Source organism: Alosa pseudoharengus, unplaced genomic scaffold (genome assembly GCF_046254945.1).
Source record: "Alosa pseudoharengus isolate Yale_2024_CS ecotype anadromous, Long Island Sound unplaced genomic scaffold, YU_APseudo_1.1 YU_APseudo_1.1_scf_1, whole genome shotgun sequence".
NCBI classification, from domain to species: Eukaryota; Metazoa; Chordata; class Actinopteri; order Clupeiformes; family Clupeidae; genus Alosa; species Alosa pseudoharengus.
In genome coordinates, this window is record NW_027468564.1 from 18,239,272 (window position 1) to 18,252,852 (window position 13,581).

The 13,581-nt window shown below is 39.2% G+C and overlaps 1 pseudogene; it reads right to left on the minus strand.

Annotated features, from left to right (window-relative positions):
* Window positions 1-2,323: 2,323 nt before the first annotated feature.
* Window positions 2,324-8,192, minus strand: LOC143117256 (G2/M phase-specific E3 ubiquitin-protein ligase-like; annotated as a pseudogene).
* Between the last annotated feature and the right edge of the window lie 5,389 nt (window positions 8,193-13,581).

A 13,581-nucleotide genomic window follows, 5' to 3' on the forward strand; every position in this document is an offset into this window, starting at 1 on the left:
AATGTAGGTTAATCCAGAGTAGCCAATGCCTAGGTCAGTGGTTCTCAAACTTTTTCTTTCATTCCCCACTTTGATCAAGGGTGCATTCTCGAGCCCCACCTGTCCCTCATCGCTCTAAGAAAGTGGTAGGTCAAGCTTAAAATGGTCAAATTTATTGAAATAATGACAAGTTCTAAATATATCCTCTTCAACAGAGTTAAAATCAGCTGGTGCTGCAGATATAATAATAAATAAATACATAACACACATATTTCTGTTTTCCAGCAGCATATTAGGAAGCATAGGCCATTTTACAGCATTGTACAATATATTCAATGAAATACCAACATGCTGCATTAAATGGATCCATAATCCAGTCATACTGAGCACGGTTGGGAAATATTTTTGAAATAAACTGCAGGGATGTGATGTAGGCCTACTGTTTAATACATGGGATCACAAGAGTGGCTCCCAATCAGATGTTTTAGCGATTTCGCTCAGAAATCTCAAAGCCACCTTGCCTCGCTGTGAAACAGTACAGCCTTTTGTGTCAGCTACCATCTCTTCGCAAAGTGCAGAGAATAGACGCGCTTTTAAGGGCCGGGTTTTGATGAAATTCACCACTCTCACAACAACGTTCAAAATCTCATGTAGGTCGGGACTAACTAAGCTGCCTTGACACGAGCGCTTCCCTGTGAATAACACAGTGCGTCCATTGCGCATCGGGTGCTACCTGGGCCCAGGCTACAGATAAAAAAATAAATAAAAAAACTCCTGTTTTTCACGTCAGTTCGCGCCCCACCTGGCATGTCTCCGCGACCCAGTTGAGTTGTTTCACCTGCCACACAGGTAATGTGGGTGGTGGCTTACTTCCCTATAACTATATATTTAATTTCTGTCAAATGTACATGGATTTTAAAGATACACATCTCAATTTAGATTTGGCTCCAGAGACTGTGGCTTTGGGGTTGACCTGGAAAAACTGGATGCGTTTCCAGAAGCAAATCCATCTCTGCCTCCATGTGGTGATGCAAACATTCAGGAGTACTTGGAATATGTAATGGAGCACTTCCAATTACAGCGGCCAGGGAACTGGGAGTCTGCATCAGAACTATATCTACGGCTCAAAGAAATTGGACAGCTGTAATTGCACAGCTGAGTATATTGAGTATACACAGTAAAAATCAATTAAACATAAATGTTTACAAATCCATTTATTTGATTATTTCCCCATGTTATTCTTACAAATTCTTAAACACTGCAGACACCCTCACCCTCTCTTTCTCCCTCTTACTTTAACATACTCCCTCCCCTCTGTCTCTGAAATTCAAAGAAAATTCAATTAACACTCATTGTACATACTCATATTAAACATATATTTCATATTACATATACATAACATATTTCATTTGAAGACATTCACATAAACTCCATTTTAACATTACAGTAAAAAAGAACATTGTTTACTGATCCTGAACAGGTAAATGGGTGTACACTAATACAACCCTAATTCGGTTTAGAAGCAGCCAAAACCAGGAGCGTTCTGAATACCAAAATCCATATTGGATTTGAAGAGTTCGAAATGATCTAACTGTGGCAATTTCATTGTGTTAGCACATGTATTGGCCATTGGATATGGTGAATCTTCAATGAATTCCAGTTTTGGCTGCGGGATCAGCCCAGATGGGGAGAGAGAATTCAGTCCAGTGGCAAACATGAGCACTTCTTCCACTGATACAGCAGCCTGGCCTTCTATAAATTAATAGAATTGTTTACAAATATCCTGGTCAGTGTTAAAAAGTTGAATTAAGAAATCTTACACAAGATGGCGTTCTTGATTGTCATTATTGGTACTTGAAGCACAGGACTTAGGAACTGTACAATCGCAAGCACCGAGTTCCTAAGTCCTGTGCTTCGCGTACCAATAATGACAATCAAGAACGCTATCTCGTGTAAGATTGTGATTCAATAACACAAACAATCTTCATTATCAACAATATTGTACAATATTTTCATACTGTGGGTTAATTTGCCCTCAAATTCAAGCTTTCTGCCCGAGTTGGAGGCCAGAGAGCGGACACAAAAATGAATTTTGCGAAGTTACAGGGCGTAACAGTTGAACGTTGTTTAGAAACTAGGCTCATGATGGTAGTTTCGGCTAGTTAGCGTAGCGATACTTTCAGACACTGTGTGTAATTAGGCACGTTCTTCCTGTCCGTTCTTTCATCAGGCATTTTAACACGCTCTAGAATGGGAATTGACCAATCGGAGTGCTTGCTTAAACATGTGTGTTATTGAATTCCTTATAAAGTACTTTTACTAAAAATACAGTGTACTTTGCACTTTATTTTTGCAAACCTTGACAATCGAGGAGGTAGTCAGCCCAAAATCCTAGGGTTCTTCCCTCTCTGGCCCTCCTGTTGCTCCCCAATGGACTTAAGTCTGGTCTGAAGAGATTCTCCAGTACCTCAGCAGTGAGCTGCTTTTCTACGTGACACAGGACGGGGGACAGCAGTGTTGGGTACTGCTGCAGTGCACTGTCCAATCCAAGAGCTGAGAGTCCTGCTTTAAACCTGAAGAGGACACGTGACAGACAGATTATTTTCCCAATTTACATGTCACTAATCTGCATGCAAAATTCCAACGAACAAAGAAGCCAAAAACATGTCCATACCTAAACTTAAAGTTAACAATGAAATGTTTTACATAGATTAAGGAGGAACTATTCAGCAATTTTAGCTTAATTTACCTTTCTACCTTATCTAGCAGGTCAAGAGTCATTGGGATGGTGGAATTCCTACATCAAATTCGTTCTAAACCATTTTTCTTATCTTTTTAAGCATGCTTTCTAGTCAGCGTCCTTTAATACCTGTCAATCACACACACGTTGCGGTCAATGATAAACCATCTCAGGAAGTCGGACACAATGGTCATCTTGTCCTCAAGGGACATCACAGATCTCAAGCATCCTGCAGTCTGCAACATGGTGTGGTGTTTAAGAGTGCAGTTTAAGAGAAGTTCCATGGAAGTAGCACTCTCAATCTAGAAGACAGAAAATACCAAGAAACATGGAGTATACACACCATTTCTACAGTATCTCTTCAATCTCTTTTGATCCCATTTGTGGTTAAATCACATAATGGAAGATACAGTACATGTATACAGTACATGTGCTCATAAATAAATCATGCCCTACATATAGTTTTCAGCAGAGCCATATAGAAACAGAGTTGCGACAGTCATTGCTCATCAGAAAATGTGGAACTATCGATATGATTGGCTATCGGGGCCAACCTGGTTCATAGTTACAAAAAAGCCTACCTTCACTATTTTATTATTTCACAGACAGCGCAAGGATAATACAAAGTCATAGATTAGACCAATTCTGTGATATTTTTTTATTGTAAGCAGTGCAAATGAATGATATCCAACGCCGAAGTGTCACCACTCTGTTTCTAAACCACTCTGGCTTTCTGGGTGTGGCAAGGTCGGAACACCTATTCTTTTCCTACCTCTCGCAAAGCTTGCCCTATGTCCTCATCAGTTATTAAATCAACAGTAGCTTTGAAAGATGGCTGGCCTGCAAGGTAAAGGACAAAGTCCTCTGACAGGAAATGAGGGCCTGGACCGCCATGTATAACAGAAACTGCAATCATCTTCCCTGCCATGTAGTACTCATCCTCCCTGACAGCTGCAAATTAAAATCATTCATTCATTTTCAAAACTACAACCAGGTTTCTAATTATTCAAAGCTTAATTCAAATCGGTGAAGTACTCCTTTAAAGGACAAATACGGCACAAAATGACCTATAGCCCTGTTGTTCAAGCTCACCACATGCAGCTCATAGGAAAAAGAATGAGAACATTTCAAGTGGGCCTCGCTGCGGAACAGCTGGGTGGGGTGCATATATCCCCGGGATAGGAGGAACAAAATAGGCCAAGTTATGGACAGGCAGCTTAAAGCAGACCCAATGGGGCATAGTAAACTGAAACTGAAAGTAAGGAGGGCTATGGGTCATTTTGCGCCGGATTTGTCCTTTGAGACAACTAAGCATAAATTCAAGTGGTTGGTGACTGGAGCTATTTAAAAGTAAAGGGGAATATAAATCATATAAATGTGTAAGTACAAAACCATGCATACCCTTTGCATTATAGGTAATGTAACGATGCCCTTCTGGTCCAGTGAAAATCGGGCGATCTTTCAGATGGCTCATTAGGAGAGTTAAAAACTCTCGTTTTGGACCACCTGTATCAACGGCATCTTCAAAAACACCAGAGTCATCGGTGAATCTGACTAACATGTCATGTTTCAGAATATGTGGTACGCTTAAACCCTCGGAGTGCTCCATCCCAAATGTTTGATCGGCAAACGTTGAACCGGCTGACTCTTCCATGATAAATAGTTTGTGAAAGATCATAGATGATATCCGGTACTGTAATGCCGGAGTCCTTCCTACAGTTACACAAAAGGGTCTTGCATTAATGAAAATAGCAAGCAACATAAAAAGTAACTTTTTGTGATGTGAAAGGCTACTTTGACATGTAGGATTCCATCTTTGTCCCCTCAATATACAGACATGCTAGACTGCCTGTACACCAACATGGCTGACTTCGCATAGAAGTGGGCTTAATTGACTAAGAGCCTGTTTACACTTCATTGGAATGTGTCTTGAGCTATCCGATCACAAGTGGTCCGCCGAGACGCATAGATGTTTACACTCGTGTTCTTATATGAATCTCAGCTGATCAATTAAGATTGGATGTGCATTCTAAAATTTTATTTATTTTACTGAATTACACAAAAGGTTTGAGCAGTCTAGATGTGCACAATCAACTGAATTGTCAATAGGTTACAAGTCGCTCCGACAGACCGACACAGATTTAATTTTTTGATGGAAATGTCTTGTCTCACTCACACTCCACCACAACTACACTAGAATTAATCAGAGCCATTTCTGTTCGAGCTGTTACGTTTCTGACTGCTTATGGACGGCTGATGAAGGATCTTGACTTTATAAACTCATGCACCAGAGTGATTGCTAACGCACTACATTCTGTCTATTATTACATACTACATTGTCTATTGCGTCACCATAGAAGACGCATCAAGACGCATTGTGTGTTTATACTACAGAACTTATGTGGATACATGTATCTCAAGGTGGTTTGCTGATCGGATTCCAATGCGTCTTGGTGATTGTTTACACTTGTATGTAGAACAAACCACTTGTGATAGGATTATCCAAGACACATTCTAGAGACAAGTGTAAACAGGCTCTAAGTGAATGGCAGACATGTAGCTTGATTTATAATGTAGGTAAAACATAAGTTGGGTTGAGTAGGACATGGCTATGAAATGTCTAATAAGGACCATGTTGCACATTCAATCTTAAAAAATCATTATAATAAAAGTTATATTTCTTTGCAGTTACCAACTTACATTGTATTGTCTGCTACATTCATAGGAACAGGCATGTCATCCTCTTCCTCCATGTCATCCTCTTTCTCCTCCTCCTCGGTTTGTGGAGCATACACACATGTGTATGTGCTGTAAAGGTTGAGCCAGACAAGAAGCTTTCTAACCTTAGCAAACACTGTACTTACAGTGAAAGCAAAAGTATATTAATCATTTGGTTTTCTGCATTAATTGGTGACATAATTCTACATTAATTGGCTACAATGCCACATAACATGTATTATGTATGTATGCATACCTGTAGTAATTAGACATGGCCAGTTTAGGTGGATCCGGACAATCCTCAGAATCAGATATGACTATCTGAAAGGAAAGTGACAGGATATATCATTGTCAAACACAAAATACTACTGATCATCGGCATACACTTTTGTAATCGATGTAAGCACTTAACACCACAACAAGTAAATCAAGCATTTGCCAGGCTATCCACACAACCAGCCTTCCTCACTAATACTCTCACGTCTGTCAAAAGGACGTAGAATCAAATCCCATGCATTTCCATTATTCTCAAAACTGAATAGGAACCCTGAACAATAGACTAAAAAAGAAATGTAAGGGACATGTGCTTCAATACCTGCCCAGTGTTGTTTGTAGATGCCGTTCTAAAATGGTGAAATTGAGAGGAAGAGAAAAGTACACAAGTTATGGTAATCTATAATAGCCTTCATAATATTCGCTCCATATTATTAGTTTTCTATGGTCATACAGCCTGGGGCTATTCCAATTCTGTCATCTGATAACATTACCGTCTTACAGATAAATAACTGAAATTGAGAAATTAGAACTTACACTTCTTGCTCGACTTGGTGTTTGGGTGTACTTTCACAAAGCTGAAGTGGAAGAAATACAATTAAATACAACAAACTACTACATTTTTCGTAATATTGTAGTACAAACAATTCTGATCATGTAAAGCACAGATATATAAACTAAAGGAACATTCTAATGTTGATTTCTAAATCTGGCGTCGGTCAGTACTAATCTTAACTAAACCGCTTGTTTCATATCTCACCACAGTATCAGCCTCACTGAATTCGACAGACCTCCTGGTTCTTACATTTACCTCTGAGTCCGAGTCGGAATCGGAATCAGGAGCAGCATATGCTACATTCAAAAAGGATCAAAACACATTATTATGATAATGACTGACATCTAACATTATGATTGTACAAATCACAGCAATGTAAATAGGGCTGGGCGATATGGACCAAAACTCATATCCCAAAAGTGTTTAGTTTGAACTCAACTATCAATTCAAAAGTAAATCAAAAGTTTGTTGTGATGCGTCATTGTGCGTGGGAGAAGGCTATGTTTACATGCAAGGGGTGGGGTTGAGCAGCAGAGCTTTGTGCTTGTCTAGGCGTAAAGTGGAGCAAACCGCCCAAATAGTGGTCGTAAGGCAACATCAAAAAAGGATGAAATATCGATATGGAGGTATTGTCTCAAATACTTCACAATATCTACATATCTCGATATATTGCCCAGCCCTAAATGCAAATGTGAAAAAAAAATATGTAATGTAAATATGTGTAAATATATGTTATGTAATATTATATTACAACAATGAAGAATACATAAATATTACCAGATCCACAAACCTTCTTTAAAATGCTCATCCGGGCAGACAAAAAGTGTGATACGGCAATATGCCTTGCCAATTTCTTTTTTGTACTCGGATAAAATGAATGGCGTTTTTGTCCCAGGGACAACAACTACCTCTGACCCATCGGGAAAAAGAAGACGATAGGGTCCATCAGTCATATCTTTGTTGAAGGTTTTTAATTTCTGTACAGCTTTTTTGAGAAGGTCAGCTGCTGCTACCTCAGGGATGGTAAATAATGGGAGCGTTTTCCCTCTCACGGGTTTAAGATCTACTCCATGACGAAGCATCAATCCAATGTTTATCTAAGACAATGTGAAAAATACTAATGTTAATAGGCCTGCACAAGACATTCTTCAAGCATCTTGTGTACGTGAATGTCATGTGTGACTGTGTGTTTTTTTTTGCATTATGTTCATATTTTAGGTCAATTTGCCTTTACCTGAACTTGTTTCTTGGCCTGGGTCAAGGCTGGTCTTCTTGTGCTACCTCGTTCGGTTCTTTCTTTAGACTTCATTGCTTTGTAGCTCAGGAATTGCTTGTATGTTGGACACCTCGCTGAAATTAGCAGGGATTAACATTGGTTCTTAACGATCACGGACTTGTTCAGTGTTATCAACAGAAGACATGGCCATTAATGATCAATGCAATTGTTACTTATATTAAATAAATACTTTGTTTAGACTTTGTTTCCCGCTAGCAAACATGCTAGTTATATTCACTCAGACTTTCCGGACGGCTCATACGGACCCAACATTCCAACGAATAAAGCAGGAAAAATAAACAAGCGAGAAGGCATTTCCCTGAACTGCCGACTTTCTGTTTTTAGCTGCCACTACCAATGCGAAAAAGGCACATCTTCGTATCATGTATAAAATCACCTCCGTCACCTGTACTGGCGAGGAAGCTAGCTGCTAGTTGTTGTTGTTAGCTAGTTTAACCAGAGACTCAGGACTTTGGTTTAACTAAGAAAGTAGCCTACTTACCATTTGCTGAAGCCGTTGGTATTTCGCCGTCTTCTACCGCGGAACTTGATGCCTTGTCGTCTCCATAGGGCAGAAATGTTAGGCTTTTGCCACATTTCTGGCAGAAATGGTCACGGTTGGTAGGGGTGCCGCAGTAGGGGCAGAACATGGTGATACCTGGCTCTGGTGATACCAAAGATTGTGAAGGCGGGTGTTTTATCTACCGCTCCGGGCGGGTGATACCATAGACTGTAAAAAATAGTGCATTGGCTGTTGCAGTCATAGACATAATATACTATAGACGCTGCATCGACCGCTACTCCCTACTAGCGCTGACGAGACGTGGAGCCGCCATCTTGGACCGGTCATCCACTCCACTCAGTGTAATCTGTTTGGCCGGTGCGATGAGCTTAATCATATCTCACTAAATACCGAACAGATTTTCACGCGTTTTTTTTTGCTGCAAAGGTCATACATGTAGCTATGATACAGGCCACATTGTTCGAAAATACAAAATACAACCAATAGTACGGTAATGTTAAATCTTACTTGTGAAAAGTAAATCCCCCGAGTATGGTCCGCCGATTTGAGCAGGAACATGCTGAACAGTGCTGTCATCTTGTGTTTTCTGCTGCAACGCAATGAGGAGTATGACAGGTCCAAGATGGCGGCCGCATTTCTTGTTTCCAGCAGCCAATGCGGCGTCTATGTATATTATGTCTATGGTTGCAGTTCCAACGTAGTGGAAGCTATGAGTGGAAGCCACTAGCTACTTCCGTCTATTGTACCTACCCTTTCCGTAAAAAACGTACATTTGTTTAAAAACTTGTAAATGTGTTCACTCATTGTAAATTTGTGTAAAACTTGTAAATTTGTTTAAAATTGTGTTAAAAATGTAAATTTGATTAAAACATTGTACATTTGTTAAAAAAAACTTGTAAATCATTTTAAAAAACTTGTAAATTTGTTTTTAATCTTGTAAATAATAATTTTTTTGCCCTTCCAGGCCACCGTACATAGCTGATCTACACACCACAAAAAGGGGTTTGTATGCTGAAGGGAAAAGGGAATATCAAAATGTTTCACTCTGGCCTTTTATGGGGTAGCCCTATGTATTGACAGACAGCCCTGGTAACTTAACGTTGTCGTTGACACACCTGCTCGCTTGAATACCAGTGCAGCATGCGTGTCAGATAACCCTTCCCCCTCCCCCTCGTTTTTTCAGCCAATCAAATGACGACGTTTCTTGTACTGTCGTGCTGGCTGTCGGAATGATCAGCAGCACAAATGAGTTCGCTAAAATATTGGTGGGGACAATTTTGTCATCTTAAAATATTGGTTAGGACTAGTCATGAGCGTCCCACCCTAAATCTACGCCCATGAAGGATGATGATCATGCAGCAGATCTAACTTGAACATTAATTACTCGAATTAATTGGGAACGCATCTTGAGATATAGAGGGAGAGGCTGGCAGGTTCCAGGTTCATTGTTGATATCTCCTTTTTAATATAAGAAATGAATAACTGCTTGTAACAACTTAATATTATGCATAGTATTGTTATTGTGTTATCAAAGTGGCACAAACAAACAAGGCTAGAGTTTATGGATTAGCCTTATATCTTATAAGAGCTGGTGAAAGGGTATCTATTTTGGCAGAATTTCAGCTATTTCGGGCATCTATTTTGGCAGAAATACGCGTGCGCAAGGCTTCACTACACCAACCTTGCTCCATGTCAATGTTTTGCCGCGGAAGGGGTGTGATATGTGTAGACAACTAACCCCATACATTTCTATGGAGGATTTTTTGAGTGCTGTGTCTCCTCATTAGAAAGTCTCTGGTTAAGGCAAGCAGTTAAGCAATGACCCGTTGCTCATTTTTTTAAAGGTTTTATCAGCATATGAAGCCCATGAAAGTGATATTATGATAGTGTTGGTGCCTTGCTGTATGACTTTACCAGAGCACATTATAATCACTGTCTGTGATTATTCCACAGAACAAGGACATGGACTACGCTTTCCTAGACATCTGGAAGGGACAGAGGTCAAGGATTTTTTTTCTCTAATAATATAAAAAAATAACAAGATAGTTTTGTACACTCTTTTTTAAAGTTTTGGCCGTGAAGCCTTCTTCAGATTCAACTTTGGAAAAAAACAACAACACAACGTTCAACAAAAAGTTATAGTGTGCACATCCCACCTTCTGGCAGGTGCAGGACAAAATAAAAACCTACCCAAGTGAAAAAATAATGTCCGCAACACTGCTTTAGACTCCCGTATATTTAAAGGAACCATATGTAAAATTGTGGGCAAAACTGGTACTGTAATCACTTTCAAATTACTGTAGACTGGTTTATCCCCTCCTCCTCCCCCCTGACTCGAGATTGCCAACCCGGATGCTGAAACACTACTGACTTCGTGATTAGTAGATAGGTGGAGGGTGGCGCATCAGGCCAAAACACAACATGACATGACAAAACACAACATCAACATCAGTTGAGGGCTGCAACTTCACTTTTTAAATGACAATATCCTGGCTGGACTATTGTTGTCAGTGATACAAGTATTTGAAATTAACATGATATCTTAATGTCTAGTGACATTTCAGGGCCATTTTTGATTAATTGAAATACATTTCTTACATATGGTTCCTTTAATGTACAAAGGCAACGTTTCGACCCTGCTGGGTCAAAAAAAAAAAAAAAAAAGACCCTGAAGAAGACCATTAAATATACGGGAGTCTAAAGCAGTGTTGCGGACAAAAACAACAACACACACATAACACAGCTAAGGATCCTTAGTGAGTCACATGACCATCAAACACAAGTTGTATGATTTCAACATATCCTTCCGAATAGGCTTGTTGGCTAACATCCATCCCAATCTTGGTAGTTGGAATCGTTATTCATGGATTTTTTGTTTTTATAAAGATAAACAACGATCAATAACAAAGAGTTTGGTTGGAACGACAGGTCAAGACTTTTCGTTGAAGGGACGTTCATGGAAATGTTGTAGTTGTCAACATCTTAATTGCATTAGTTTGACAGGTTTGACCCACTATATTTATACCTCACCAACCTCCAACTTAACTTAACCTTAACTTAAAGTGTAATTCCGGCATTCCTACTCATAAAACTAAGCACCAACCACCTACAGTAGTTAGCGAACCCGGAGTTTAAGACTGTTAAGAACACTTACCAACTGTCCCCCTACCAGCACCGTAGTCACGCTATCCAAAAGAATTTCTCCGGATAGCGTGACTGCGGTGCTGGTAGGGTAAATGTTCTTAACAGTCTTCTGCAATAAACTTTAGTTAGAAAATTACTGTCTCCATGGCTTATTTGATGTGTTTTACAGTTTTTCTCCATTGGTTTGGCTAATTTCCTGGGCAATTCCGACGCCGGACTATTGCACTTTCTCTCACTAAATCATTATTATGCTTTTCATACCGGACACGTAATCATCCCACCTTCTGTAACCTTCACCTCAGGTGCTTTAAACACCATGTCCTTCTCTCCACACCTGACTGTCATATGCTTTTGTCATTGTTTATAGACCTTACTATATCCGTATTGACCCTAGGCAGATGGGTCAGGCCCTTGAGTCGTGGATCTGCTCGAGGTTTCTTCCTATATGCATCTCCAACTCTAAGGAGTTTTTCCTCGCCCCGGTTACCCATGGGCCTTCCTTCCTTCCTTCTTTCTTTCTTCCTTTTCTTTTCTCCCTCTTTTCTTTTTCTCTGATTGCCTACATTCTGTAAAGCGCCATGATACATGTGTAATGTTTTGGCGCTATATAAGCACAATAAATTGAAATTGAATTGAATTAATTTCTTGAAACAGAAATTACATTCTCAAAACAATAAGATCATTTGGCAAAACGGTCTTATAGTTCAGCACAACACCAATGCTCACTTTCAAAAGCTCATAACTCTCCCAAAACCTTTCAATCATGCTTCAAAACTAAATTCCTTTCACATATAAAGAGTCAGTGCCACAAAAATAGCAAAGATCCTTCTCAATTGCTTTGGCTCATTTCTTGAAACAGACCAGACATTTTCAACACTCTTGGTGGTTTTGCCAAAATAACCTGGATGGTTCAGCACAACACCATGGTTCACCTGCAAAAGCTCATATCTCTCCCAAAACAGTTCACTCATGTGTCAAAACTTAAATTCTTTCTCATATAAATAGTCAGTGCCCCCAAAATGCATGGTCCCTTTGGAATTGTGTAAGCACTGCAAGTCAAAATGTTTTGTTTAGATGTTTTGTCACCAATGAAATATCCCTCATGTCTCAGTCTTAGCCCAGTCCTTCATTGACAATGGTTACTGTACTTGTTTTTTGTCTAGATAACAGAATATAATTGTGTATAAAATGGAAAAAGAAAAAAAAATAGGATTTTACGGTAAGAGTAGAGAAATGAGAAACTGCCTTTTTGATGTGCACAAGTGACACAATGATGCGAAGATTGAACAGGTAGTTTTGAGAATTTAAATTCTGATCTGAGAAATGTACCAAAGTGACTGAGAAAAACTGTGAAAAGAAAATGTAGTGCAATATAGTGCAATATAAACACATAAACAAAAAACAAGGAAAATTATATGTAGCCTGCAGTGCTGTAAAAAAGATATATATTATATATATGGTATTATGTTCTTGACTAATTTTGACAATCGAACAGACTATTGTGCATGTGATGATTTATACAATGAAATGATGCTGACATGTTTTGGAGAGAACAACCATTAGACTGAGAACCAATAATCAGTTTAGATCAACAAGATCTATTCACTTGGAAATTGTGCTAAATGTAGGATACCTGTACTTAATCATTTGCAAAGATGTAGTGAGACATTTGCTAAAGTACTAAGACATTTGCAATTTGATAAATTAATGAGAAATCCTATTCTGTTGTGAACAATTGCCAAGTGGTTTGGAGGTTTGTCCATGTTATTTTGAGAATGTAATTTCTGTTTCAAGAAATGAGCCAAACCAATGGAGAAAAACTGTAATGCAGAAAAGCACCCAATTGGCTCAATTTTTGCCGGAATTACACTTTAAATGTACTCATCTTAAGTGCAGAGGTGTAATGGCACTTTAAATGTACTCATCTTAAGTGCATGCAGAGGTGTAATAGCACTTTAAATGTACTCATCTTAAGTGCAGAGGTGTAATGGCACTTTAAATGTACTCATCTTAAGTGCAGAGGTGTAATGGCACTTTAAATGTACTCATCTTAAGTGCGTGCAGAGGTGTAATGACACTTTAAATGTACTCATCTTAAGTGCATGCAGAGGTGTAATGGCACTTTAAATGTACTCATCTTAAGTGCAGAGGTGTAATGGCAGAGATGACAACGCTGTCCATTACGCTGTTATTGTCAGGAGGTCTAAGAAAAACTTGGTTGCCGCACACTCTCTCTTTTAATTCTTTTATTTCAACGTTTCAGGCCGAAACGTTGGAGTAAAAGAATTAAGAGATAGAGTGCAGCATTTTCCCTTACCAGCACCTCGGAGGGTGTGCATTCTTTTCGATATTTATATTGTCAGGAGGCCTGA